At 44.6% G+C, this 27,469-nt stretch overlaps 1 long non-coding RNA gene across 1 annotated transcript; it reads left to right on the top strand.

The window, feature by feature from the left end:
* Positions 1 to 5,488: 5,488 nt before the first annotated feature.
* LOC140848991 (uncharacterized) lies at positions 5,489 to 16,263 on the top strand. Its single transcript, XR_012130376.1, has 3 exons — positions 5,489 to 5,823; positions 9,246 to 11,698; positions 15,369 to 16,263. It is a non-coding gene; the product is annotated as an uncharacterized lncRNA (long non-coding RNA).
* The last annotated feature ends 11,206 nt before the right edge of the window (positions 16,264 to 27,469 follow it).

Genomic DNA, 27,469 nt, shown 5'->3' with positions numbered 1-27,469 from the left:
GCAGCCAGCCTGTTTGATCTGCTCCCAGACCAAGACGCCGGGGATCCCAGGGAGAAATCAGGGGAGGATCTTCGTTGGTTAAGTTGGTTCTAAGTATTCAGGGACCTCTTAACAAATCTTGACCACCAGACCTTAGTCACATTTCTAAGGAATCATTAAAAGGGGGAACCCCCAACCTTTCAGGGTGCTCCTCTCTCTGAGGTCGCCCACACTTTAAGTGCACAACCTTTTAACTTTAAACTCTTTCCCACCTTTCAGGGGGAGCTCCTCTCTCTGAGGTCACCCACATTTTCTAAGTGTGTAACCTTTTAACCTTAAACTTTCCCTCTCTAACGTTTCAGGGCACCTCTCCTTGCTGAGGTTGCGTGGTGCACTTCTCTCTTTAAGTAACTTTAAATAAAACTTTACTCTGCTTCACTACTGTGTCTCTGCCCTTTAATTCTTTGTTGCAGCTGGGCAACGATCGAAGAAAATACACAACACTGCCCTAACATCTATTTCTACCTAACGACCACAGGCTGGGTTATTTCTACGTTTCTGGCTCTTGCCCTCCATCCCTGGGGGTTGGCATCAACCAGGACTTTACAACTCACAATGTTCCATAGGCTGGAATCCTGGAGACTTGACTTGGGACACTGCCTGGACAAAGACTCTTTGTGTCCTCTGGAGTCTCTAGGATTAAAGCATTTTTATTTTTCATTTGTCATCATGGAAATACTCCATTTGGACTCCTTCCCACAATCCAGGCTTATCTTTTAGGTCATTTTTAGGTACCCACCATCCCTAGGCTGGTTGTGTAAGAGACTCGAATTGGAAAGAATCTCCTCCATCCATCCATCCCTCTGGGCCTGCCTTTCAGTGGGGCCTGAGTATGATTCTTCCTCTGACAGGAGAGAGGAGTGCTATTAAATAAGGGGTTGAGTTCAGTTTGTCATCAGAGAAGAGTCTGGATTAGACAGATTACTTTAATTTATTCACTGTCGAGAGCAGACTGCATGCCGCTCATTGTCCTAGTGTCAGGGGTAGAACCACGAACAAAACAGACATGACGCATTCCTGACACAGGTCCCAGTAGAAGGAAGGGTGTGCATGGCCGCTAAGTTCCCCTTAGCCCAGAGGTGCCCATCTCAAATTTACTTACCATCTGTTTTTAGGGGTACAGCCTGCCCGCCAAGAACTTTCAGGTAAAGGGTGAAATGATTTAACACATGAACAAAGTATTTAGCTAAGTGGACATTCATTTAGCACATTGCATGATGTCTCCACTCATCTGTCAGGAATTTGAGATTCAGAGGGAAATCAGACCCAACGTCTTCTCTGAGAAGCTCATAGTCCACTGGACTTTTTGGAATTCTTTGCATGAGACCAGTCCACCTGATCCAAAGAAGATGGTGTTGAATCTCATCTCCTGAATCACTAGTTTCCAGTGGGATCCGTGGGCATTTAGTCCACTCTATCTTGGCTGTTGGCATCTGAGTTTCCTCATTTTCTGAGAAGAGGTGCCTGTAACCAAGATGGAATGAGAGTAGGGTAGGTCTGTACATGTGTTTATGTGAGGGTGTGTTTGTGCACGTGCATGCACACAATTATATACTTAGATTGGAGGTTGGATACACAAGCACAGAAGAGCTAATTGCCCCAGCTGTCAGGGCTGGGGATAGGAAAGCACTTCACCATATGTTAAGGTGTCCAAGTTCCTTCTGGCGTGCTCATTCTCCATCCTGGTACCAGAAATGAGTGCCACACACCATGCTATGTCATAAGTGGTCCCTGCTCCGCACGCCCTGTTATGAGTATTTACAAGTGGTCTAAGTATTTGTATCAGTCTCCACAGTTTGGATCCCATCAGAATGGGAGAGCCGCTGAGTAAAAAAAACCCTCTTCTTGTCCTCCTGGGGTCCTGCAGAACACGTGGCACACGTGGCTATTCAAACAAACGTATTCGATGTGCATACAAATAATAGTGAATGCCAGGTGAGCTTGCCTCCTAGTCTCTTTGGCTCAGGCACTGATATCCTCTGGCTGGAATCTCTAAATGTCTCCTGGATCTCTTCACTGCAAGGTCTCCTTTGGACCTCAGATCTATGCCCCCCAGTGGGTGTTCTCTCTCCATCACATGGTTGTTTCCCTGGCACGGGGTTTGATATCTTGGTAGAATCCTTGACTTGTCCATTTTTTCCACTGTACACATAAATGAGGTACCAACTCTTATAGATTCTTCCTGAGAATTTCTCTTAAACGTCTCTGTCCCTTCATTCCTGTTCCTCCCGTTCTATGCCCCACCTCATAGAGCCTGGAATGAAAATTGTGATCTCCATCTCCAGAGAACAGACTGGCACACGGTGATCCAGGGCTTTGGGACCTCAGCCCAACGACCAGCTTCTTGGAAATCTCAGGCCATCTGAGGTTCATCTCAGGACATGGTGTGACTTGTTGAAGTCCCCTCCGGGTCTTGGGCACTAGTGAGAAGGGTGGGCACCACTGTGTCTTCCTGGGAAGGAGGGGTCTTGGAGATGGGGAATGTTGGCAGTGGCCTCTCTCATTCCTCGGCTGCATAAGAGCTGCTCTTGCAGCTCGCAGAGACAGCCTTGGGGATTCCCTATCAATGGTTTCCCTGGCCCTTCTTTCTCATCCTCTCTGACACTTCAGGAACTTCTTCAAGCTACGTTTGAGTCTGGCCCTGATAAGTGAGTCTGTGCAAGCCCAAGGGAAGGCTCTGGGTTTCATGGAGAAGGGTCTGGAGAATATTCCAGATGTGGCAAATGACAGAATAGGACAGAGTAAGGAGGAGGGGTCAGGGGATGAAGCACAGTGAGATTTCTGGGGACCACAAGGTTCAGCCTTGGGGAGCACAGTCCTTGAGGCCAGAGGGAAAGGGAGCAGCTCCTCCGAGTCTCTATTGATTGTTCCCTGGACATCAGATTTCCCACATATGCTTGATGCCACTAAAGAAGATGGTCCTCTGCCTAATTGTGAGTTCATTTCACAGGCATATGCATAAAATAGTGACAAACTGATTTTTGTACATAGCAGACTTTCTGTGCACAGAACTTAAATGCCAATTGCACACGTTTATGGGACTTTTGTTCTGGAATGGGAGTACATTTCACAAACATGTTACTAGCACAGTGATAATGGTTTGAAAACTTCTTATTCTATGCTTGATGCATTTTATTTGGTTTTAGTTTCATTTGAACTGCTTTAACTTGCTTGGACTCCAGTTGAGATGTCCTGTCAGCAGTGGGCCCCCTCCCAAGGGCCTATTAAGGTGCCCCACCCCTAAATGTTCTTCTAAGTTCACACCCAGGAGCCTGACCTAGTGCCCAGACCCACGTCCCCCTCCAGTCCCTTCCTTCTGTGGCCCCAGCTCTGGGTGCTGCTGCAGCTCTGAGGGAGGTGGGGGCTGCCTGAACCCCCAGAGCCACACCCCTTGCACTGGAGCCACCACCAGTCAACGCGCTGAGTGCTGTGAGAGTGAGCCGGCTGGGGGCCCCGTGGCTGGGATGCTTCCGGGTACTGCTGCTGCTCAAGGAGTGGTGGACTATAGTACAAAAGGTGGGTAATATTTTCTGCTTGGGACTGGACAGGAGTGGTGTGAGTAAATCCCTGACCTGATGAGTTGAATTTCTGGCACCTGAACTTTGTAAAGTAGGGCTCACTGTGTACTATCTGGCCTTGACCTCCTTTGGACTTTGACAGACTTGGGTCTGGAGCATTTCCTCCATAATCTCTAATACTCACCAGGGGAATATGAACTCAGGGGCCTATATAATCAATTTTTTTTTCTTCTTAATTTTTGCTGGCAACAGAATTTTTTCCCACCAATTTTCTTATCAAAGATGTTTCAAAATATATTAGGATTATCATGCTTTCCTTATTGGTGCAACACATAAGCACTTCATTTACAAAACTGCTTTCATTCCATTATCATTATAAATTTTTTAAGTCAGATGGACCTTAGATGGAGAAGCAGAAGCTCCAGCAGTGAAATGATTTGTCCACAATCAAAAATGACCATGCTGGCAAACCCAGAGCTGGAACCCAATCCTTTTGATTACCAGTCTACTGCTGGACCCTAAACACTCTGAGGCCTGCACAAAACCCTGTGGCGTCTCCTTGATATTGATAGAAAGAAAACAATGAAGTAAAACTATTGCACTGATCTTTAGTTTCACCTGCTGACTATGACTTGGTTTTCCCATAGTATCACACCCCCACTCCCATTTTTCAGCTATGCAAACCCTCAGTTAGAATCACACATATCTACTTACTCTTCATCCTCTGACTTCTGTTGCAGTTTTACAGCATGCAGTTTTCAGACACATTCCTTTGCAGGTGTCTCTTCTCTCCTATCCTAGCATGTCTGCCTGAAGCACTGTCCTCTTCTCCTCCTCCCACCTTGGCATTTTCTCTTGATTATTACAATTTTGTCTTTCAGCTCCACACCTACCTTTCTACACTCTCTATTATCTGTGTTGATATCATCTATGCATATATCCTGTATACATTATGTTCTCTATGTTCTACAGATTTATACTCACAGTCTATACTCTGTTTTACATACAGAACTAGCCTCTTCTTGTTCCCTTGGGAACACCAACACCACTAGCAAGTGCCCCTCCTCACACAGCTGGGATTCAGCTCCTTGATTTCTGGGTTCCAAGAACCCCAAGCTCTTTGCCTTGATCCCCCAGCCTCAGGTTGTTGTCACAGCTGCTCTGGTTATAACAGAATTCCCCATTTTTCTTTTGAATGCTCCAATCCCAATACTATTTTTATTATTTCCATCAAAAAAAGCCATGTTTTCTGTTTTCCTGCGTGGACACAAACTGATAACATCTCTAAGAGGTTAATGTAATGGAACAATAGGGAAAAAAGAAAATCTTGAAAGAGTCATATTCTTATTCCCTATTATAAACTAGTAATTTTACTGGCAGAAACATGACTGTTATTAAATGAAAATAGGTTTATATATTTCAAAAAACAATTGCACCTGATATATTTTTAAATATTGCACTTCTGAATTTTCCTTTTTACTTAATTAATTTTATTAACTGCTAGCACTTACCAACAGAGAGCCACTGAAATGTTAAATGTTTAAGTAAGATACAGAAGCAAAACTTATAATTCATTAAAGTTTGGAAAAATTTGTAAAGGGACAAGACTATAAGTATCCAATTCTTATAGATCCCCTTTGATAGACCCAGAGACAGTATTCAATGAATGTAACAAATCCTCTATCTTGAGTAAAAAATAAGTACTGTTTAAAGAGCTACACTTTTTGTTGTGTGTATGTGTGAGAGAGAGAGAGACAGAGACAGAGGGAAGGAGAGAAGAGACACCTGCAAAGGAATGTGTCTGAAAACTGTGTGAGCTCAGAACTGTCCCAAAAGTCTAGAAGGGCATTTCCTGGAGGGCACAGGAAGCTGGGTCATGGGCTGAACTGGCACCAGAGAAGAGTCTGTTTGTTTCATTTGTGTGTTTGTTTCCAAGAAAGAACAGGATCATAAAATCATGAGAAACCAGATTCTCAGCCACGGGCCAGGAATCCTCACGCTACTTCATGCAGTCCAAGCCTAGGGAAGAATACAGTTTGTTGAGGTTCATGTGTCCAGCCTCAGAAGATAACTCAGGATCTCCCTGGAAAGGACTGACTGAAGAGGCACCGAGAGGAATGTCACCCTGCAGGTGCCCGGGTATGGGCGGAGCCACTGCCTGCTCCTGACAGAGCAAAGGCTCACCCGCAGCCTAGTCCGGCCAGACACCCCTCTTCAACCGCCCTAAACCCCCAGCACTAACTCGTCCACTTCTGGATCTAACAGGGTGAGTGGGACTTTCAGATGAAGGGCTGCTGGGTTTCATGGGGAAGGAAAGGAGGGAGCGGGAGGAGAGATTTCTGCCTTGGGTCTAGCAGGATCCAGTCCTTGGATGATAGCCCCTAAAACTGGATGGTGAGTGCCTGTTCAGCCTAAATTCTTGCTGATGGCTGACCTCTGGCAACTGAGACAGCTGGTCGGGGAGGGTGTAACTAGGCCATTTACTCTCCCAGGCACATTTATGGGGGCTTAGAGAGGATGGCAGATGCACACAGAGAAAATGGGGACAGCCAGTATAATCATCAAATGCCACCTGGCATCCTTCCCTCCCTGAATATAATTTCTTTTTTTCCTTCCTTCCTTCTTGACTCCCTTTCTTTCTTTTCTTATTCATTTATTTATTCACATGTTCAACGATTATTTCTTGAGCTCTTACCTATTACCTGGTAATGTTCTAGACATTGGAACATAGAAGTGTGCAAAAGACTTCCATTTTAGTGGGGGATCGGCATTGATTGGACATCTTCCACATAAGAGATATATGTGCCATACCTCAGAGATATAAAAATGAACAAGATGGAAGCTTTGGCTTCATGTGTGTGTGTGCATTTATGATTAGTCCCAGATATCATCAGCCTTGGGGTAGATTTCAAAGAAGGACACAGAGAATGACCTAAGATTTCACAGGATTATACAACAACTGTATTGGATTTCAGGTTACTTGAATTTCCACTTAGATGTCCTGCCAGCAAGACCAGTAGCTGTGCCAGCCTCCTCTGAAAGGGCACACTACTGAGTGCCCCCCAAAGTGTCCTCCTAAGAGTCCTCCCAAGACACCCTGCTCCAGTTTCTTCCTGGTGAGGCCCTAGCCCCAGGGCCTTGTGGCCTCAGGAGTCCAAAGCATCAGAGCTCCAGCTGTTACCCCCACTTTGGGCTGCTTTCCACCTGGGCTCTGAGCATCAGTTGAGGGACCAAAAGGCCAACAAGAACCAGCATGTCTTGTGCTTCTTGTCGCCAAGCCCTTTTCATCCCTTTGAGTGTCAACTGCAGGACATGAGCATGCTGGAGCTATGCCTTGGGAGTAGCCATTGGCACAACTTTGGGACTGGGCTCAAGATTTGCATCCTGATGCTTGGATGTGATTGCTCTGAATGAGCTTCTTTGCTACAATAAATATCTTTAAAATGCCCTTGGTCTTGTGACTTTTTCATTCATGTTTCTACTTTCCCTACCTTGTCTTCTTGACATAGATGTCTCAGTAGATGGCGGGGTTCTGAACTTTGGCTGAATAGAAGAAAAATCAACCTACCAAACAGGAATTAACTTTTAAAAGGAAGTGGATGCTTTAACAAACCTAAAATGTGGACATATTACTGAAAGAAATTTATTCTGAATATACCGGATTATTAGGGAGAATCTTACTAAAAAAATGTGTTCACACTGTCCCTTTAAATAATCACCTTTTAAGTGACTATGACAGAAAGTGTCCTTCTATGTAAAAAAAGACATGAATTTAGATGTTTTGTAAGAACCCTTTCAATAAAATACGATGTTGATTGATAAGTTTGTGGCCAACCTTTGATGCTGAGTTGATTGTTACTTAAAAGAGGATTTGTGTAGAGGAATGCCCTGGTCCTGAAGCTCAGATGAAGGAAACAGAGCCACCAGTCCTGATTCTCAGGCCCTTCTTGATGCACGGAGGCGGTTAATTGGATTAGGCCCTTTTGACATCCACACATTGAAATAGAAGCCCATTTCAGGAGTGCAGTGATCAGGAGAGGATGCCTGTGTGGCCCTTCATTGTCATCCCTCTCTCCAACCTCAGAGTGGGAGTGCTCCCAGACCCAGCTTCACAAGCTTATACATCCCCCCACGGAGGAGGTGGAATGAGCTGTGCAGCAATCTCAGTCCTTGCTGGATGCGGAACTGTCACTCAGGGAAAGCCCTGAGGTATAGGGTTCAGTATCCATGGGAGCTCCCAGCACCATCTGAAGACTCAGCAGAATGCCGCTACCCACCCAAATGCCTGTAATCAGTAATTGCATATTTACTCTTACTTGTTAGATTTCTGTCTCCCCACTGGAATTCTGTCAATATAGGTGGAGATTGTATTTCATTTACATTATGTTGTGTCTGCAGAGTAGATCACCTAGACAGTAAATGCTTGCTGAGTGTGTGTGGCTGTGAGTTAATGAACTCTATTCTTGACCTTCCTAGTGGGGACAGTCTAATAAAATCCTTGAATTCTTCCCCTTGGAGAAGTTTTGCTCTTTACTTCAGCCTAGCGTATCCTTCTGTCTTTTACTCACATGAGATGTGCTGGATCATTTTTTTTTTTTGGTTTTATTTTTTATTGAAGTGTAGTTGATATGCAAGCTTATATTAGTTTCAAGTATACAACACAGTGGTTCACCAGTTACCCATATTATTAAATCCTCACCCCAACTAATGTAGTCCCTATCTGGATCTTCATTCGATTTGCTTAGCACAGAGTCTTTGGGGAGAGTGCCTTGGTCAAGGGCATTCCAAGGTACAGATATGTGGTGGTTGGTAAGTGTTTCCTTAATGCTGACCTGTTCAGCAAAATCATCTTCTTGTACCCAGTAATTAAGAAGATACCAATACTGATATGAATGGTCAAAGGTCATTGACCATTGACCGTAGTGACAGCATCTAATTGAGATAGTTTAATTCCATAATAGCCTATGGAGAGCGCTGTCTGGGTTATGATAAACGATCAGCTCCATCTTGTCTTAAATGAGAAGCGAGTGCACAGATGTTGCATAAAGCAGGGCTGAAGCAGACAGTTAAGTTGTCAGACTTCATATGAGGGAGGGACTTAGAAATCATGATTACCAGGGATCTGGAAACCCCATTAACAAAAGAATTGACAATCCAGGCCATACAGACAGATTGACATTCTGGGACTTGCTGTGACGATCACATCCACAGTGCTTAGTGGCTTTCAGTTTCCTCATAGTATTATTACAGATGGGATTTGGGGATATTAGTGTATCTACTCTGAGTGTCGGTTTATCATTGCAGATTGAGAAGCTTATTGGTATTATATCAAAATGATTGAAAATGAATTGTTGTAGTTTCATTCTGGGGATCCAGTTGCCTGAAGTTCATTCCCAGCTGTGTGAACTTGGAGAATCTGCTTCCCAGTAGGAGCCTGTTTTCTCATTGATGTTGTGGGGCTATGAATAGCAGCCACAGCACAGGATTATGAGGATTACTGGGATAATATGTGTAAAGCACTTAAAATAATATATAAACAAAACAAGTGGCCAATTGTCATTAGTTATTATATTATTATTTTCTGTCACCTGTGAGGTAAAGGTATATAATATATATGTTAGGTATATGTATGTGTAACCCCCTCAATATCTATGTCCCATCTATATCATCTGCCTGTTCTTGTTTTAGTAGCCTTCCGGAGGCCCACCGGGGGAAGAAGCTGTGAAATCTCCCAAGCGCTAGATGATGTTGCTCTCTCAGGGAACAGAGTGAAACTGTGAGGGGCTGAAGCAGCTTCAGACATAAAAAAAGGATGCAAAGCTCTCTGTAAAGTTAGCCTCAGACCCTAGTCATGTACAAACTTCTGAGAAACTAAAGGAAAATATACAAATCCCATGAGAAACAGGATGTTCAACTGATGCCAGGCTATTTTTGCTTCTGTACATTGCTTTATGACCAGAAGTATCACGTATTTCCTTCAGTAGGTTGGCAAAACAGGATGCTTAAGCCCCCCGAGCATTAAACAAGGAATATAGCTTGCTGAATTTAGGCAAAGGCAGAAAAGTTGCAAAAACTAAGCCGGATGTGGTAAAAATGCTTAAAAGGATGTTGTAACAGGGGCTCTGGCTGCACTTGGAGAGCTTGCTCCTTGGCAGTTGCTGGCCGGCTAAAGTCTCCCTTTTTATAATCTGCTTTTCTGTGAGGACCTATTTCCTTCCTCCTGCTCTGGCATGCCCGATCTGAGACCCATAACAAAACTCCAGGTGGATGGGGAAGAAAAGCCAAAAATTCCAGCAGATGGTGAACACTGTGAAGCCTACTCAGTGTTTCCAGCCAAGTGTGAATGCTGACCTCAGTCTACCTTGAGGCTGGGAAGACGGGTGTGGAAGACATTGAGGAGCCCTCAGATGGATGGGCCCTGGCACCCCATTGTTCTGAAGCCCTGAGGAGGAGGCTGGTGCCCAAAGTCTCATCTTAAAGAGTCAGGAAATGTGGAGTACGCCCTTGTCCTACTCGACCTGTGCCTTGGAGCAGACATGGAGGAGTGGGGCATATGCACTGGGAACTGAAATACCAAGCAGAGGTCATTTGAAGTAAGAACCAAGAGAAAGAAGAGAGACTGACAGTGACCGGAACACCCTGGGAACATGAAATGAGTTTTATGTCACCTGGGGTGAATGCTGATTTCTGGACAGGCCTTTGGAGACCATCTGGGGGACACAGCACTTCACCCAACAAGGGACCCCACTCCCAACAAGGCTGAGGTCAGGAAGGCAGAAGCAGTCCCGAGGCTGGGGTCCCTTGGTGCACACTGTGGCCCTCAGAGCCATGGTTGGGAGCAGCCACAGCCCGGACTGTGGACTGCCACCCAGGAGGGGGTCTCTGGGACTTGCACTGGCTCAGGCCTTGCTGCCTCAGGACTGAGCTCTCACAGCAAGTGATGGGGGAGAACGTGGGTGGGCTGGGCCGTGGGCAGCCTGTGAGGGGTATTGTGAAGGCACAGGTGTTGCTGGGGATGTTTGACAAGGCATAGCGGACTGAGAGTGAGTTGGTAAGTCCAGAGAAGTAAACGCAGGCTAGGGATCATTCTGCTGATTAAGCTATGTGCCATGTGCTGATAAGTAATTTATACATCACATTGGTATCCATGAGGAAACATTCCACGTTCAGAGTGTTAGGATTAGTATTCCTGCTCATGGAATGCATGCTGAGTCAATGCCAGTTTTAGCCTGTCAGCATTTCATTCTGTAAGAATAGAAATAGGTTAGCATAAGCATAGCCATCTTAAAGGCCTAGAAGCCATTTTCTGAGTATGTGACTTAGAAAGAAAAACTGGAACTGGGTAAGGCCTTGAAAAACAAGTTAATCATGAGCACCGGGTGGTGGGCAGCTGTGACCCTTGGTCAGCTAACCTTGGTCAGTAAATCTTACATACCAAGCTTATCGTGCAGAACCTCCCTAACCATTGAGGAGTAGTCTTACCCTGCCCTTGCTTAACCCCAGGATATATGTCTTGCAAGAATAATGTATAGTTATAGAAAATTGCTATGAGTTAAGTGCTTTGAAATTGCTATATAAACCCTTGGCTCTGAGTGCTCGGGGTCCTTGTTGAGACCCGCTGCATCGGGCTGACTTGGACCCCAACTAGTTGGCTGAATAAAGACTTTGCTTGAATTTACATCTCTATGCCTGTGTAGTTTGTTCTCTGGGGAAGCCTCGGAAGCCTGCACCCTAACATTTGGGGGCTCGTCCAGGATACGAGCAGCTTCCCTGAGAACAAAGGACAGCTGGAGGCAAGGTCTAATTGTCCGGACGGGGCAGTGTAATTCGAGGGTCGCCCCCTCGTGTCTGCATAAATCCATTATAAAGCGGGAGTCGCCATCCCGTGTATGGTCTCGGGTTAGTGGTCCCGAGTGAGGAAGTCCGGGCTGGTAGTCCCGGCCCCCAGGTTAGCGACCCTGGGTAAAAGCCCAGGTAACCAATCCTGGCCCTAAGGTCCGAGTGACTCGGCCTTAGGAAGGCAAATCCGATCGGCAGAAAACTGGCGCCCGAGGAGGAAAAGATCGAGCTCGTCACCCTGCGGCAGTCTGAGTGGATGCCCTTCAGGAGAATTACGAGAGTTTTTGAAGACCCTGAAAGTGGTGAGTGTGGTGCGCACCAGAGTGAGAGGAGGACCGGTCCGAACGAGTGCGATCAGATGTGGTGTGTGTGTGCTTAGTGTTATCATTGACTGTTTTACTGTGTTTTGGTTTCAGTTTATATTTTTTTGCGCTTCTCATATTAAGTTTCCTTGTTCTAAGGTTCTCCTGCTCTCTCCGTTCCTCCTTTCTGCCACTACATCATTCCCCGCGGGCACGGGTCGGGCAATTAAGAGCCATTAGGGCGCCCGCCGCTAGAAGACTCCCGTGACAGGATAAGGGGGTCACAGCCACGAATCCCAGATAAATTCGCGTCCCCCGTGGAAGAAAAACTGTGCAACGACAGGCACTCGTTCACAAGCACATACAACAGTCATTTTGTTTGAAGTGGCATCTTCATCCTTCGCCTTTGTCTCCCTCATATTCTTTTTCCTTCTTTCTCACCATGAGACAGACTCAGACGACCCCCTAAGTGTGTAAATGAATATATCTTTCTACCTCCGGATGGTATTAATGAAATTGATTTAAAGACAAGCGCTTGTGAAAATTGGGTATTCTAAAACTTCCAGAAAACCTGATAAAAAGTGTTAAGCATTAATGCTAATTTGAGTTTGCCTGAGGCGGGCATGTCCTTGTAGTTATCAGCTGCCTAAATTTACCTGAGGTCATTTAAGTCATGTTATCTGCTAAATCTTTTAAAAATAAAATGCTTAAAGGCTTGGCTTTGTCTAATATTCAGTAAAGGTCTTGTAAGTAATCTAGAATAGTTGTTATGAATGAGTGAACTAAATGACTGAAGCAAGTGAACCTCTTTTTAATTGTGTGTTACAGTGTGTATACCTACCTACTGCCTGAGAATCTTTGTAGAAACCTAAAACCTTAAAGTTTTGCTAAGTTAAGAAGATATACTCTATGAGAGATTGTGCTGTAAAGCTCATGGTTACAGAAATTATAAAATGTGTTCATAAATTTGTCAATCTAAAGAATGTTAGTTTAACAGTTTACAATGGCCTGCTTCTCGGTGTTCACTGGAAATTAAAGTTTCTAATGGTTTTAAGTTTTAATTAAAACTACTTAAAGTAATAAAACATTTCTCTATGCTAAAAAATGTATGTTTTAATAAGAAAAAGTATAAAGAATGAAAAGTCTTCTGCATGCTAAAGAATGTGTTTTGTGATAAAGAAAGTAACTTTGTTCTAAAGTACAGCTATTTGTTTAAAGAGAGAAAACAGCGTGGTGCCTTTTGTTGTGGAAGACCCACTCAGCCTGTTGCTTTGGGGGGGAGGGTCAGGATGTTTAGAGATTCGGTGAGATAAACCCAGTCAAGCCGCAGGCAAGCCCAGGCTAATTCTCACCGGCTTATGTGCTTGGGACCATAGGGCAAATGAAGAATAAATTACTATATTCTTACAGATATAGTCGTGCCTAGTGAAATTAAAGCAAGTGAGTCTTGATATCAAGTGCACAGCAAAATTAGAATCTCGTTTCTAGTTAAACAGTTTTCTTTAACTGTTAGTCTGCTCTTAATGTTGAAAGATCAAAGCAGTTTCTCATGCTTAAAGTCTCAGTGAGTTGCCAGAATATTAAAAAAAAAAAAAATGAAATCGTAATATTAAAAAGACAAAAAGCTAAAGTTTGTTAACAACTGTATAAGCTTTATTTGCCTTTGAAATATTTTGTTATTGAAAACGATTGCATGGCCTGAGAAATTGAATTATTTATTCCATATATTTTTATAAGTGGAAAAATCTCTAACCAACAAATGATTAAAGTTGTTACTGATTATTTGTTTTCTTAATTTATCCACCTAAGCAGAATGGTAACAAAGCTTTTTTTCAGCTGATTAAAAGCACTTAGTTAACAAACCAAAATTTATTCTTAAAAATTAAACTAGAATCTAGACAAGATTATGTTTCTCCCAGAAAAACAAGTTTCACTGTAAAAGTTTAAATGGACAAACGTGTGACCACTTTTGAGAAAGGTTGTAATAGATTTTTTTGACAACCACCAGGTCTTCTTGTTTAATTTATATGCTGTATGTTTTAAAAAAAAAAACATGGGGGATGAAAGGAAAGGAGCGACACATAGCAGCAATTAACCGAATTAACCGGAGAGTTCCGCTTTATTAGGGAAAGGTGCTAGGTTATATAGGAAGGGGCATGAATTGATTGAGGTGTCACTTCTACGGAGCTGGTGGCTGTTGGCTAGGTGCTGGGATTGGGAGGGGAGCGAGAGGTGATTGGGCTTCAAGTGGCGCCGGCGGAAACCAAGGACCCCGAAGAGAAGCCGGAAGTTTGCCATCTTACTAGTAGTAGTCCTTCAGAGGACTCTTCATATTTTTTAATGCAAATGATCTTAGAGCTTTTAATAGAATTTGCATAGCAGCTTATATCTACTATTAAAGAGTAAAACATTCTTGAAGCTTTCAGAGAAGACCTGTAGACTTAAGCACTTTCTCTGCTTTTTTTGTATCTGGTCTTGGACACTTATGCTAAGTTCAAAAAAAAGTGCTTTTACCTCTAGTTAACTCTGATATTTTCCAGAGGGCCCCTGGAACATGTCAGAAGAATTTTTTCTCATTAGAGAAAGTATTTGACTAATTTGGCTTATTTATCTGATATATATATATTTATTTACCAGGAAAGCACTGTCAAAGAGAATGATGCTAAACTTTGTTACTAAATGTTTTGTATTACAGAAATATCAGAATTTCCTTATGTCAACTGTCTTACAGTAAGCTCTCATCAGATCTTTAACCATTGTCATTTGTAAGTCTTTTGTCATTTATAGTATTATCCCTAAACTGGTAAAGAACTAGATTTCAGCAGAACAGGTATTAGTTACATAAAATTACATAAACTAAAGAAAATGATTTTGTGTCTTTTTGTTTCAAATGTTGCTGATAAAGTGTTTTAACCTTGTTCTCTTAAACTGACAACAGTTTAGAAAATGACTATCTTTATGAGCAGAATTGAAACTTCCTTCTCTCTACCTGATCCCTCCAGAGTTTAAAAACTTTCAGTGACTGTTTTTGTATTCCATGGCAGTATGTTTATTTGCATGAGTTCAATAAGAATCTGCTTTCCTTGTGAGAAGACTACTTAAGAACACTGGTTATACTGCCAGGGCTTTGACTGGAATGTCATACCTGAGAGACATGTGCATGGACTCAGATGTGAACAACTTTAAGGAACTAAGATTGACTTTATAAAGCCAACAAAGCCCCTTGGAAGAACTGGCCTGGTACCTTGCTTACAGAGTTCTCAGCAGCCTTACCAGGTGAGTAAAGAAGGTCACTTCCTGGCAGGTTCAGAGACCTCGAGAAGAGAAGAATTCATCCAAATCTACAGGTATTGCAGGCAAAGCCTGATGGCAAGTCTAGCTTGGCTGTCTGGCCTCAAGAGGCCTTTAAAAGTTCAATCTGAAATTCCTTACAAAAAGTTCCAGCAAAGCATATTTAAAAGAGCCTGTGTAATCAATTGCTCTTCTTGCTGCACTTGTGCAAATGATCAAGCCAGCTGTTAATTATTTTCTTAACCTGGTTTCTTCTAATAAAAATGAGGGTGATTTTAGAGAAAAGTATTGTTTCAATAACTGCAGCCTCCAGAATAGAAAATCCAACTCCAGATGTTGCTACATAACCTAATAACACAATTTGTTTTATCTTGCCTAGAAGCCACAAAACTGCAAATAGTAATAGAAGCGCCAGCCTTCTGAAGCCCTCTCAACTGACCAGTAATAGAGACCTAGCTGCACCCTTTACTGCACCCCCTTCTCAGCACGAAGCAGCCAGAGCGGTCATCGCCCCTTTTCCCTAGCAGCAGCTAGAGTCCCTATCTGTAGAAGACAAAGACCGAGACTCACTTTATCCTCTGCAAGTAGGCAAAGAACCTGCATTGAGAGAGTTCCTAAAACTTACACCTCCCTCTACAACAAGACAGAAGTAATCAGCACCACCCCAGCTTATTCTAACAAGTAGTAGGCCCGCCAAACCGGAGTCACTCCTTGTGTTACCTTTATCAAAGAACGCATTAGCACCGTGCAAATCATAGTGTTGAGACAGAACTATCAGAGTGTTAACCAAACAGATGACCCCTAATTTCATGATTGAAATAGATACAAGAAGAAGAGGGGAATGTAAGAATAGAAATAGGTTAGCATAAGCATAGCCATCTTAAAGGCCTAGAAGCCATTTTCTGAGTATGTGACTTAGAAAGAAAAACTGGAACTGGGTAAGGCCTTGAAAAACAAGTTAATCATGAGCACCGGGTGGTGGGCAGCTGTGACCCTTGGTCAGCTAACCTTGGTCAGTAAATCTTACATACCAAGCTTATCGTGCAGAACCTCCCTAACCATTGAGGAGTAGTCTTACCCTGCCCTTGCTTAACCCCAGGATATATGTCTTGCAAGAATAATGTATAGTTATAGAAAATTGCTATGAGTTAAGTGCTTTGAAATTGCTATATAAACCCTTGGCTCTGAGTGCTCGGGGTCCTTGTTGAGACCCGCTGCATCGGGCTGACTTGGACCCCAACTAGTTGGCTGAATAAAGACTTTGCTTGAATTTACATCTCTATGCCTGTGTAGTTTGTTCTCTGGGGAAGCCTCGGAAGCCTGCACCCTAACAATTCACATTTCCTGCCTACACACCCATCCTGTCATATATGTGTTGCACTAGTTTGTGCACTATGAAGAAGGAAAAAGCTGCCAATTCCATTATGACATGCCGCCAAGCTTATGGTGCATCCTGATTTCAGAGCTGTTAAAATGTAAAACGAGTGTGTCCGAATTGATGAATTACAGTGAGGACAGGGCCCACCCATGCTCTCTGGGTCCTACACTGTGTCTGTCGACCTTGCCCCTCCCCCAAGGCCTTTGCTCCCAGCTGGCTCTTTCTGTGCCCAGAGCACCTCTGATAGTCTCTTTCCCCTCCCTTCTCCCTGAGTGCTCCATGCTCACGGTGGTGCTCTTTAGAACCCAGTTCCTCAGCTCCCACAGGTAGAGTCACCCTGGTAACCAGTCCAGGACAATCACAGGTCCTCTCTGAGGCAAAGCTGATGAGGGGTGGTGCCAGTACATCTCTTACGTGGTGTGCTAATGCCTTCCCTGACCCTTGTAATTACCTATTGATATGGAGATGCCTACTTCTCTCCACCCCTTGTAAACACCCATTGTATGGAGATGCACTAAAGCCAGGCAAGAGATTCTGGAAATACTGCAATTTTATCCGAACCTTGGCTTTAGGAGGTGGCAAGAGATCTGGCCTATGCTGATCAGGAGTTCAATAAACTTTCCTTTTCTCCTCTGTTCTTCCTTGCTCTCTGCTGCCTGCATGGCTGCTGACATTCACTTCTACTCTTGCTTCAGTGAATCCCTTCCTTGCTGGCACTTGTCCGACCTGATGGAGAGTCCTTTCCCGATCACAGTTAAGAGCCCCTTCACTCCCCGTTTGGGTCGAGGTTTCACTTGGTGTGCAGGGAGAGACCTTCCCAGACGGTGCTGCCCAGCAAAAGAGGATGGAAAGAGCTACATACATGGTGTAAGGACATATGGATTAATGACTCTAGTAGATGAACAAACAGATGTGACAGGATACAGCAAAGAGGGGTAAGTTTTCCATCAGTATGGCTAAAATAAAGTTCCAGCATTTTGTGGGGAAGAGTTTTCCAAGATATATTAAGTTAAAACTCATAGGAAGACCTTCAGATGGACAAATCCAGGAACTACAAATCCAGAGAAGCCAGCCACTTAGTGACTTTTCAGGTAGGGTGAACTTCAAGTGATGTTTCTGAAATCAGGCCCAGGCCATTGTATTGTGACATTTATTTACCAATACTATCTATCTGCCACCTAAGGAGGGGTATTGTCCCCCTCACTATTGTCCCATGCTGTTGTGGGACTTTGCATAAGTCCCACTGAGAGCACACGAGGCAACCCTCTCTGTGGGCTCAGGATCTCTCTTCGGTCTCCCTGGCCTGCAGGGCTCCAGCCAGCAGCAAGGAAGCAGGGCAGCAGCAAAGCCTCTGGTTCAGGCCATGGGCCGGGGTCAGCACGGCCAGCAGCGGTGGGGGCACCTCCATGGCCACAAGAGTGCAGACACATGTCCCTTCATGTGAGCACCACTTCTCCCCCATCATCATCTCTAGGGGCAGCCCTCCCAAAGGTCACAGCCATTATGACAGATTTCAGCTTCAGAGGTCCTGCTGACTACCTCCAGATGTAACTCCAGGCAGAGGAAATCCTGGGGCAAAATACCTCTAAAACCAAAATCCGTCAAAGGGAGAAATAAGGTTTAAAACCTGTTTTCTGCTTACAAACTGCAGTCCAGGGCCATCTCTCTCTCCTTTTCCAGCAGAAGCAAGCAAGACCTCTCCCTTACATCTCAGGTTCAGATAAGCCCTCAGTTGCCCAGGCAATTATCCAGTGATAAAGAGATGAACTTCTCTCCACCCCTGAGGAGTGCCTGTTGAAATGCAGATGCAGTAAAACCAGTTGAGATATCTGGGAATATTACAATTTTAACCACATGTGCTAAGCCCTTTCCCACTTCTCACCTAATATTCAAAAGAACTCAGTGAGACAGAGACTATCCTGCCCGTTTTACATATCACATAAGGTTCAAGCAGTTTTTCATGATTGCTCATTTGGTGAATGGCAAGTTTAATTGCAGTAGCCAATCTGCAGTTCTCTGACTAAACCACAGTTCAATGCCTCTGACTATAGCATGTGCTCAGATTTTAGGGCGAGAGTTCATTTTCAGTCACCCTCCCTAGCCCAGACTGCAGAATAGACTCCAATCTAATCCACTTAATCAGCTTTTCAAGGTGAGTCTGAGAGGAGGCCGAGACTCAGAGGACCAAATTGAGGGGCAGGGAGGAACTGCAGAGATGAGTCCTGACTCCAGGCTGGTCCCTGTGAGGCCCAGTCACCTCTCCAGGCTTCCAGCCTCAGGGAGGTGGTGACTGGCAAAGCCCATGATGCTCCAGCCCCAGAGGGTTCCTGAGAGCTCCTAAGGCCTCCTGAGAAGCAGGAGGCAGGGGAATGTCAGGAATGGACCAGCATGTTCTTGGTTGTGCAAGAGCCACCTCCCACCCCTCCCAGAACAAAAGACATCCCAGCTCCAGCATCTCCCTCTGCTCTGACTCCCCACGGACAAGACTGTGGCCCCACCCATGACCATGGCAAGTGAGAAATGGAGCTCAAGGGGGCTCTGAGCAGCACAAGGGAGGAGGAAGTGAAGGAGCCCAGGGGAGGCTGCGAGCAGAAGGCCAGAACAGAGGAGTGGGGAGGTGGAGGGGAGGCTGCGAGCAGAAGGCCAGAACAGAGGACTGGGGGGAGGTGCAGACTGAGGAAGGAGCTGTGTGTGCCACGTGCCTCCTGAGCAGGAAGAGGAACTACTCTGCCCTGCGTCTGTGGCGCTATGTCTGGGCTTTGCTGGAGTGGCTCAGAGGGGCCGGGGGCACTAACCGCACCCGTCTTTCCCAGCTGTGCTCCCCGTCTTCAGGTCGGCAGCTTGAGAACAGCCACACTGGGAATACTTACACCATAAAACTTAGCAAGTGCTTCAAACCAGGCCTTTTTTCTTGAGTGCTGCTTGTTGCACACTTTCTGGAGCACCCCTAATGTGTCCTGCACATCTGGTTGGGGGCCTATGGTTGTGCTGAGAGGATGGGTATGTCGGGGCTGTGAATACTTTAAGTAGTCTTGTGAGGGTGGAGCATGCCCAGCTTTCCTCTGAAAGGAAGGGTACAAAGCTCATCTTCTGACTTGTTAATCCATGTACCTTTAACTGGAGGAAAGGCACAGTTGTTTCTTTCACGTTATTGTTGTAACTGATCTAAACATTGTTTCTCCTTCACATATACGTCGATTTCAAAAGAAGTATAATCATGACTTTTGACTTTGAGTGTGTAGAGTTTCATTGTCTTTTAGGTTGACCAAAGTCCTGCTGAGATGTCCTGCCAGCAGAACCAGCAACAGGAACAGCCACCTCCCAGGTGCCCCCCAGAGTGCCCTCCAGTCTCTTACTTCTGTGGCCCCGGCTCGGGTACTGCTGCAGCTCTGGGGGAGGTGGGGGCTACAGACCCCTGCTCCCACCATCACCACCCCCAGAGCCCGGGCTCCTGTGATTGTGAGCCATGTGGAGCTGGCTGCAGCCAGGGCTCTGGGGGCTGCTGCTGACCTGGAGGAGCTACTGGGTAACCCAGTGATCAATACCTGCTGCAGCCTGGTGCCTCCCTGTTGCCACTTCTCTCACCCAACGATGGGTTCCAGGGGCCAAAAAGTCTCAGAGCGATTCCTGGGAAGAGCTGTGTGTCTGATCAGGCAACCTGTATCTCCAGAGATGGAGGGGGTCAGAAATTCCAGGCAAAATATCTTTGAAACTGAAATCAGTCAAAGGGAGGAATAAAGTGGGAGAAACCCTTTTATTTCTTACAATCAGTGCACTTCTGCTTTCCCATGTCTCTTGCCACCTTTCTGCAGAAGCAGCCCCACCGAACTTCTCTGGTCCAAGTAAGCCCTGGCTCACCCTAGTAATTACCTACCGATATGGAGATGGACTACTTTTCTCCACCCCTTGAAAACGTCTATTGTACAGAGATGCAGTAAAGCCAGGTGAGAGATTCTGGAAATATTGAAATTTCACCCACACAACCCAAGTGTTCAGCCTGGATATTCATCTCCTGTCCTCCTTTATCCATGTGGTAATAAAGCTCTGACTGCCTTCTCACAAATTCATGTCACTCCCCTCCTTTCTGTGATCTCCAATGTCCCCCAGTATTCACGGCCTCAAAGCCCACTCAAGGTGCAAAATCAGGACCCAAGAAGTGGTAAGGAAAAGATGCTCCAGGATGACAGGGTTCTTAGGTGTCATAAAGGAAGGGTGGGCAGTAGGTGAACTGAGAGCTAAAGCTCTTCAGGTTCAGGCTGGAGGTGTCTATGTAAGGCAGAGAGGTTCAGCTGAGAGGTTCACCTGGTGAGGTGGGGTCTCTAGTTCAGATGCTTGGTCCCCTCTCCACCCTCCCTGCTCCAAATATAAAGTTGTTTAACTAGTTTGAGTCATTGAATCTCTCCCATTGTAAATCACCCTCTTTGCTGAGTAAGTTTCTTTCGTTTATGTTCTTCATCATTTTTGCCAGTCTCACTAATATTATTTTCAGTAGGAATTTTGACCTTTTGTGTTTACTGGCCATTTCTACAAAATTTATTTTACTGTCTTGTTATTTTATTTTCAATTTTTAAGAGATTGATACATCATGGATTATTAACCTTGATCTGTCTTTATTAAAATATTTAATGTATCAGATTCTATTGACTTTATTAATAATGCCTTGTTGCAGAAAACATTTTTATATCATGAATTATGTCTGAGTTTGCTTTAGTAGCTTTAGGATTTCTTAGCTGGTCAAATTTTCTCTTGTCTGTAGTTTTTACACATCAGGGAACAAAGCAAACATGCCCCCACCCCCCACCCCAAACACAAGCGGGGGCCCTAGGTTACACTGGACTTGAAGCACTTCCCCTAAGGTGACTGTCCACCATTCACTCCGCTCAAATGCATGAAAAGTCCAAAGATTAAATTCCACATATAAGTGAGATCATACAATATTAGTCTTTCTCAGTCTGGCTTATTTCACTTGGCATAATGCCCCCAAGGTCCATCTATATTGTTGCAAATGGCAAAATTTCCTTATTTTTTATGACTAAAAGATATTCCTTTATGAATATATATACATACATACATATATATATACACCACATTTTCTCGATCCATGATTTAATTTCATTTAGATATATACACAGAAGTGGGATTGTTGGGTCAGATGGCAGTTCTATTGTTCATTTTTTAAGAATCCTCTATACTATTTTCTATACTGGATATACCAATTTACATTACCACCAGTAGTGCATGAGGGTTTCCTCTCCTCTACGTCCTTGCTAGTACTTGATCTCTTCTCATTTTGACAATAGTCATTCTAACAGCTGTGAGGTGATATCCCACTGTGGTTTTGATCTGCATTTCCCTGAGGGTGAGTGGTGTGATCATCTTTTCATGAACTTGTCCATTTGCGTTGTTTCTTTAGAAGAATCTCTATTCAAGTCCTCTGCCCATTTTTTAATCAGATTGTTCTGTTCTTGTTGTGTTGTGATATCCATATGGGCCTAATCTAACTTACATGGGTCCTTAAAATTGAAGAATGTTTCCTGACTGTGTTCAGGGAGGGAGGTGTTAATACAGAAGACTGGTCAGAGAGATGTGACGCAGTCTGGCTGCGCCAAGTCGGGCAGGTCCCAAAGTGAGGGAGGGGGTCGAAGAACACAAAGAAAGAAAGAACTGGGAGGGCTGACGCTCCTGCACGTCACCAGCAAAGCTTTATTGGGTACCAGGGTATTTATACAGCAAAGGGGCACACTATTCCAGGAAATAGCATTATCCAATAAACAATTAAGCACAACATTACGTCAGCAGCAGCTGGGCACAAGTCGAGTGCAGCAGGGCTCCTCCAGTTCCTCCTGGAATGCGTGAACAGGATGTTTTTTGTTCTCCATTCCCGCCACATCAGCAAGGGGGGGAAGGGGCATAGCCCGGCACCCAACATCTCCCCCTTTTTTATTTTATATTAGGAAGACAGTGCCTGTCTTAGGTGCCCCAAGGCAGCGACTCTGATCTTACCTGTCATTGGTACTCCCACTCCAATGTGGAAGCCCTGTCTTAGGTTGCCAGAGGCTCCAGGGTGCTTACCCATCATTGGCTATCCTGTCTTTCTTCTATAGTACCATACAGGGGGTGTTGTTTCAGGCAAAACATATGAATTTCCGAACCCAGCTTTAAGAGGGATTTTAACCCGAGCTTGATAACACAAGGTATCAATAATATCATTATAAGAAGACATAGCAGAGCAGTCGCAATGGATAACAGAAAATGGGGCAAGTCTCCCAACTTGCCATAGGTAGAGGCTGCATGCTTGAGGGTGTCTAGGATATCTTGAGCAGTTTGAACAGGATCAAACCGCAATTCTGCATTTTGCATGTCAAGTATCTCCTTATATAGGTTTAGAAAATCTTTGGTGAAGTTATCAGTAAGCCCTATGCCCTGTAGGTGATTTTTCACCATTTCCCAACTATACCATTATCCCAATCTAATCCTCCCATAGCTACCCCTATTTTCCACCAAGAGGTCTGAGGGTACCCATATGGAGTGTACCAAAGTCCCATAGAGAGTCCTCTATATTGCAGGGCCGGCATCTTAGAATTTGGTCCTAAAGACCAGTCCACAATGTAAAGCTCTTTAGTGATGTTCATCTGCTGTGGCCATTCACCACCTGCACCCGCAAGTGAAGGGGAGCCCTTGCACTTTGCCCAGGGTAATGGCAATGTGTCATTTTTAATTGAAGATGGCGATGTCAGCACACTGCACACAGGGTGGTCAGAAGGCAAGGTGCCATTGCTCCTATTACTAGGTGTTCCAATGGGCCTCCAGAGCATGACAGTGAGTTGGTGACCCAGAATGGTCCAGCCCCACACATTGGAATACCAAAGTGTTAAGCAGCCAGGCTTGTGGTTATTTAAGCAAGTGACGTCGCTGTAATCGTTTTTAAAGAAGCACATCAGAGTCCCTCATCCCAGGCCTGTGTGATTATACAACCAGTGTTGTAGCTGCACATGGATGACAGGTCCTCCCAAAATGTCAGAATCATTGGAGTAGATCTGTACCTTGGGAGACTTCCAACTGACTGGATGGAGCAGAGGGGGGTCAGGAACATATGCCCAATATATGCACTGAACTGCTTGCTCCGCTGCTTGCTCTTCAGCTGGGGTCCTCCAAAGCTGGAGCAGGATCAGGAGGAATATGGTCTGCATGACGCACCAGCCTTTCTGGCAACCACCTTGGGCCATCAGCGTCCTGTGGAAAGACACAAACGTGTCCTCGCCCCCAAAGAAGGATGGTATCTGGACCTTGCCACACCCCGTTCAGAGGATCTTTCCATCGCACCAGTGCAAGGGGCGGACGACCGCCAGAGCACCAAAAGTGCTCTGTGGAACTGCATCCCACAAGGTCTAGAGTTAAAAAATTTAAAATATAGAGTGCATGGGATAAATAGTTCAAAGGTGTAACAGGGTATAACTCCCCCTTCTTAATTTTACTGAGTTGGACTTTCAAAGTGCCATGGGCTCTTTCAACAATGCCTTGGCCCTGGGGATTATAGGGGATGCCTGTCTTGTGGGTAATACCCCATTGCACACAGAATGTGTGAAAGCAGCCACTGGTATAGCCAGATCCATTGTCTGTTTTAATCAGCTTAGGAATGCCCATAACAGCAAAGCAAGAGGGGCAATGGTGAATAACTTGTGAAGTGGATTCTCCAGAGAGAGTGGTAACATGCAAGAAACCTGAATAGGTGTCAATGGTAACATGAACATATTTTAATTTACCAAATTCAGGGATGTGTGTGACACCCATCTGCCACAGGTGATTTGGCAGGAGGCCGCGAGGGTTGACACCAAGTTGTGGGAGGTTGAAATGCTCAGGACAGGTGGAGCATCATTTAACAATTTGTCTCGCAGCTTCCCTAGTGATGTGAAAATATTTGTGAAGACTATGACTGTTTTGATGATGTAAAGAGTGAGAGTGCATAGCCTTTTCCATTTGTGTAAGGCCTACACAGCACATGGCTGCATCAGCTAATGCATTACCTGCAGTTAAAGGACCAGGCAACATAGTGTGAGCATGTATGTGACCTATATAAGTGCTCTGTCTGCTGTTGAAGCAAAGACTGTATCTGTACAAAAAGCTGCTGGATGGCTGTAGTAGAAGTGTCAATGTGAGGAACAGTCTCCAGTCAGGAGACTGCATTGACTACATACTGGCTGTCTGAGTAGAGATTAAATGAGGATGAAAAGTGGAGCAGAACTAAAGCTACAGCATGCAGTTCTACTACTTGTGCTGAGGCTGGAGTGGTGCGGTGTGAAAAAGCCTTGCCATTCACCACATACACAGCTGTGCCATTGCTGGAGCCATCCATGAAGATGGTGGGTGCACCTTCAATAGGTGTGGAAGAAATTATGCATGGGAATACAAATTCTTGAAGTTGAGCAAACTGGAGTAGTTTCACCTGAGGGTAATGATTATCTACTACTCCCGTAAAATGAGCCAAAGCGATGGGGAATGCATCTGTGTTTTGTAAGAGCCAATCTATCTGTTGTTTTGTGAAAGGAACACCAATATTATAGATGGTTCAAATCCAAAATATTTTATGGCCTCTGACCTTATCTCCTGTATTAAAGTTGCCACTGCATCATGAAAAGGAGTTAATGATCTTCGAGGTGAAACTGCTAAATGTAGCCACCGAAGCAGACCTTGTCCTTGCCAAAGGACCGCAGTGGGAGAATGTTTGGTAGCGAAAATGTAAGCTTCTAAAGGTTTATTGTAATCAAAATATGTCAGTTGCTGTTGTGCAATGGTCTGTTCTACACGCAACAGAGCAGTCTTGGCCAGCGGAGTAAGTTCTCTAGGTGAGTTTGAATCTGGATCTCCCTTCAACACATCAAATAGAGGCTTTAGTTCACCAGTGGTGATTCCTAATGAAGGCCTCAGCCAATTCATATCCCCTAGCAATTTCTGAAAATCATTCAAAGTCTTCAACTGATCTTTTCTCAACTCTATCTTTTGGGCTCTGATTTCATGATGGTACAATTTATAACCTAAATAGGAAAATGGGTTAACTGTCTGCACTTTCTTGGGAGCTATAACAAGACCTTGCTCTGACAAATATGTCTGCAGGGCAGAATAAGCTTCAAGCAGGATTTTCTGTTCCTTGGAAGCTAAGAGAATATCATCCATATAGTGGATGATATATATTTGAGGAAATTCTGTACGAATGGGAAGTATAGCTGCAGATACATACTTCTGACACAAGGTGGGGCTGTTGGCCATGCCTTGAGGCAAAACTAGCCATTGATATCTTTTCATAGGCTCTTGAAGATTAGTACTCGGGACACTAAAAGCAAATCTTTTACAATCTTGTGGGGCTAAGGGAATAGTATAAAAGCAATCTTTCAGGTCCAATACTATTTTATAGGTATTATTTGGAATAGCTGCAGGATGGGGCAGACCAGGTTGAAGAGCTCCCATCACTTCCATAGTTTCATTCACCTTCCTCAAATCTTGCAACAGCCTCCACTTTCCTGATTTTTTCTTAATAACAAATATAGGGGAGTTCCAAGGAGATGTAGAGGAAGTAATATGACCTTTATCCAATTGTTCCTGAACTAACAATTGAGCTGCTGCAATTTTTTCCTTGGACAAGGGCCACTGATTTATCCACACTGGCTCATCGCTTTTCCAGTGAATAGAGTCTGCATGGAGAACAGGCAAGATCATGGCCCTTGAGGAAAATACCCCAATCCTCTTCTGTCTTGTTTTAGTGCTAATGGAAGGGGTTCCACAATACCTTGGTTATTGCTACCTAGCCCTTGTTGTGGAAGGAGTCCTTGGTTAAACATCTGTTGTGAAACTTGAGCAGAGGGATATATAGATAAACTCTCATCTCAGACATGACATCTCTACCCCATAGATTTATAGGTAACCGTGGTACAATATATGGCTGAAAAGTACCTATATGTCCCTCAGAATCTTCCCAGGTTAATATATCAGAACTTTGTAGAGGCAATTGAGACTGACCTATGCCTCAGAGCTCTGTAAGTGTTTGCTTTGTGGGCCAAGCAGATGGCCAATGAATGTCTGCTATACAAGAAACATCTGCCCCTGTATCTAGGATTCCTTTGAACCACTTTCCTTGGATTTTCAACTCTAGTTGGGGTGTATTCTGTTTGATCTCTTGGATTCAATAAGCTTCTGAAGAACCAAAGCCTCCCTCTTTTCTAGGGCTTGTGGTGACTGTTCTTCCCACAGATATTATGGGGAGCAATATTAGTTGTGCTATCCTTTATCCAGAGGGGATCACTGATATGCCTTGGGGAGAGTCTGTCATGGCTTTAATTTCACCTGTATAATCTGCATCTATCACACCTGGGGCAAAATGTAATCCTTTCATGGTGGTACTACTTCTTCCCAGTAATAATCCTGTCTCTGAAGGTAATGACCCATAGACCCCTGTAAGAAGGGCTTGCATGCCCATTTCTGGTGTTAATACTGTGTAGGTGGTGGAACTGAGGTCCAGTCCTGCACTCCCTGAGGTCACTCAAAAGAGGTGTTGAACGGATTTCCGCTGCTTAGAGCCTGACTCCTAGAAGCCTGATTCTCTGGGGTCACCTGCAGCACCCCATAGCATTGTTTGTTCGGGGCCTGGGGCTGGCCCCTCTGCCAGTATCCCTGAAGGGGGCGACCATATTTATCAAACCTTGATCTTTACCCAATGTTTTCCTTTTTTAAACCTAAGACAAAGTGGTGGTGTAGCCTTACCTCCTTGATTAGCTGGAGGCCTGGAGGCTTGAGGACATTGTCTGGCTATATGTCCCATCTGTCCGCAATTAAAGCATGTACCAACAGGACCCTGACACCCACGAGATCTGGTCTGCTGAAGCATAACTTCTTTGATGGACTTCCCTTGCAGCGCTGCCACCATAGCTAATCCCTGGGTATAGGATGGCCCTATATCTGAACATAAGCGAATGTAATCTGATAAGGTGGCTTTTTTCTGAAATGGCCTCAAGACAGCTTGGCAGGCACTGTTGGTGTTCTCATAGGCCAACTGTGTGACTAGGGCGTTACTAGCCTCTGATTCTCCAAATGTTCTCCCTGCTGTCTTCAAT

This window comes from Manis javanica, chromosome 4, assembly GCF_040802235.1.
Source record: "Manis javanica isolate MJ-LG chromosome 4, MJ_LKY, whole genome shotgun sequence".
NCBI classification, from domain to species: Eukaryota; Metazoa; Chordata; class Mammalia; order Pholidota; family Manidae; genus Manis; species Manis javanica.
This window is presented reverse-complemented; position numbering and strand designations above follow the sequence as displayed.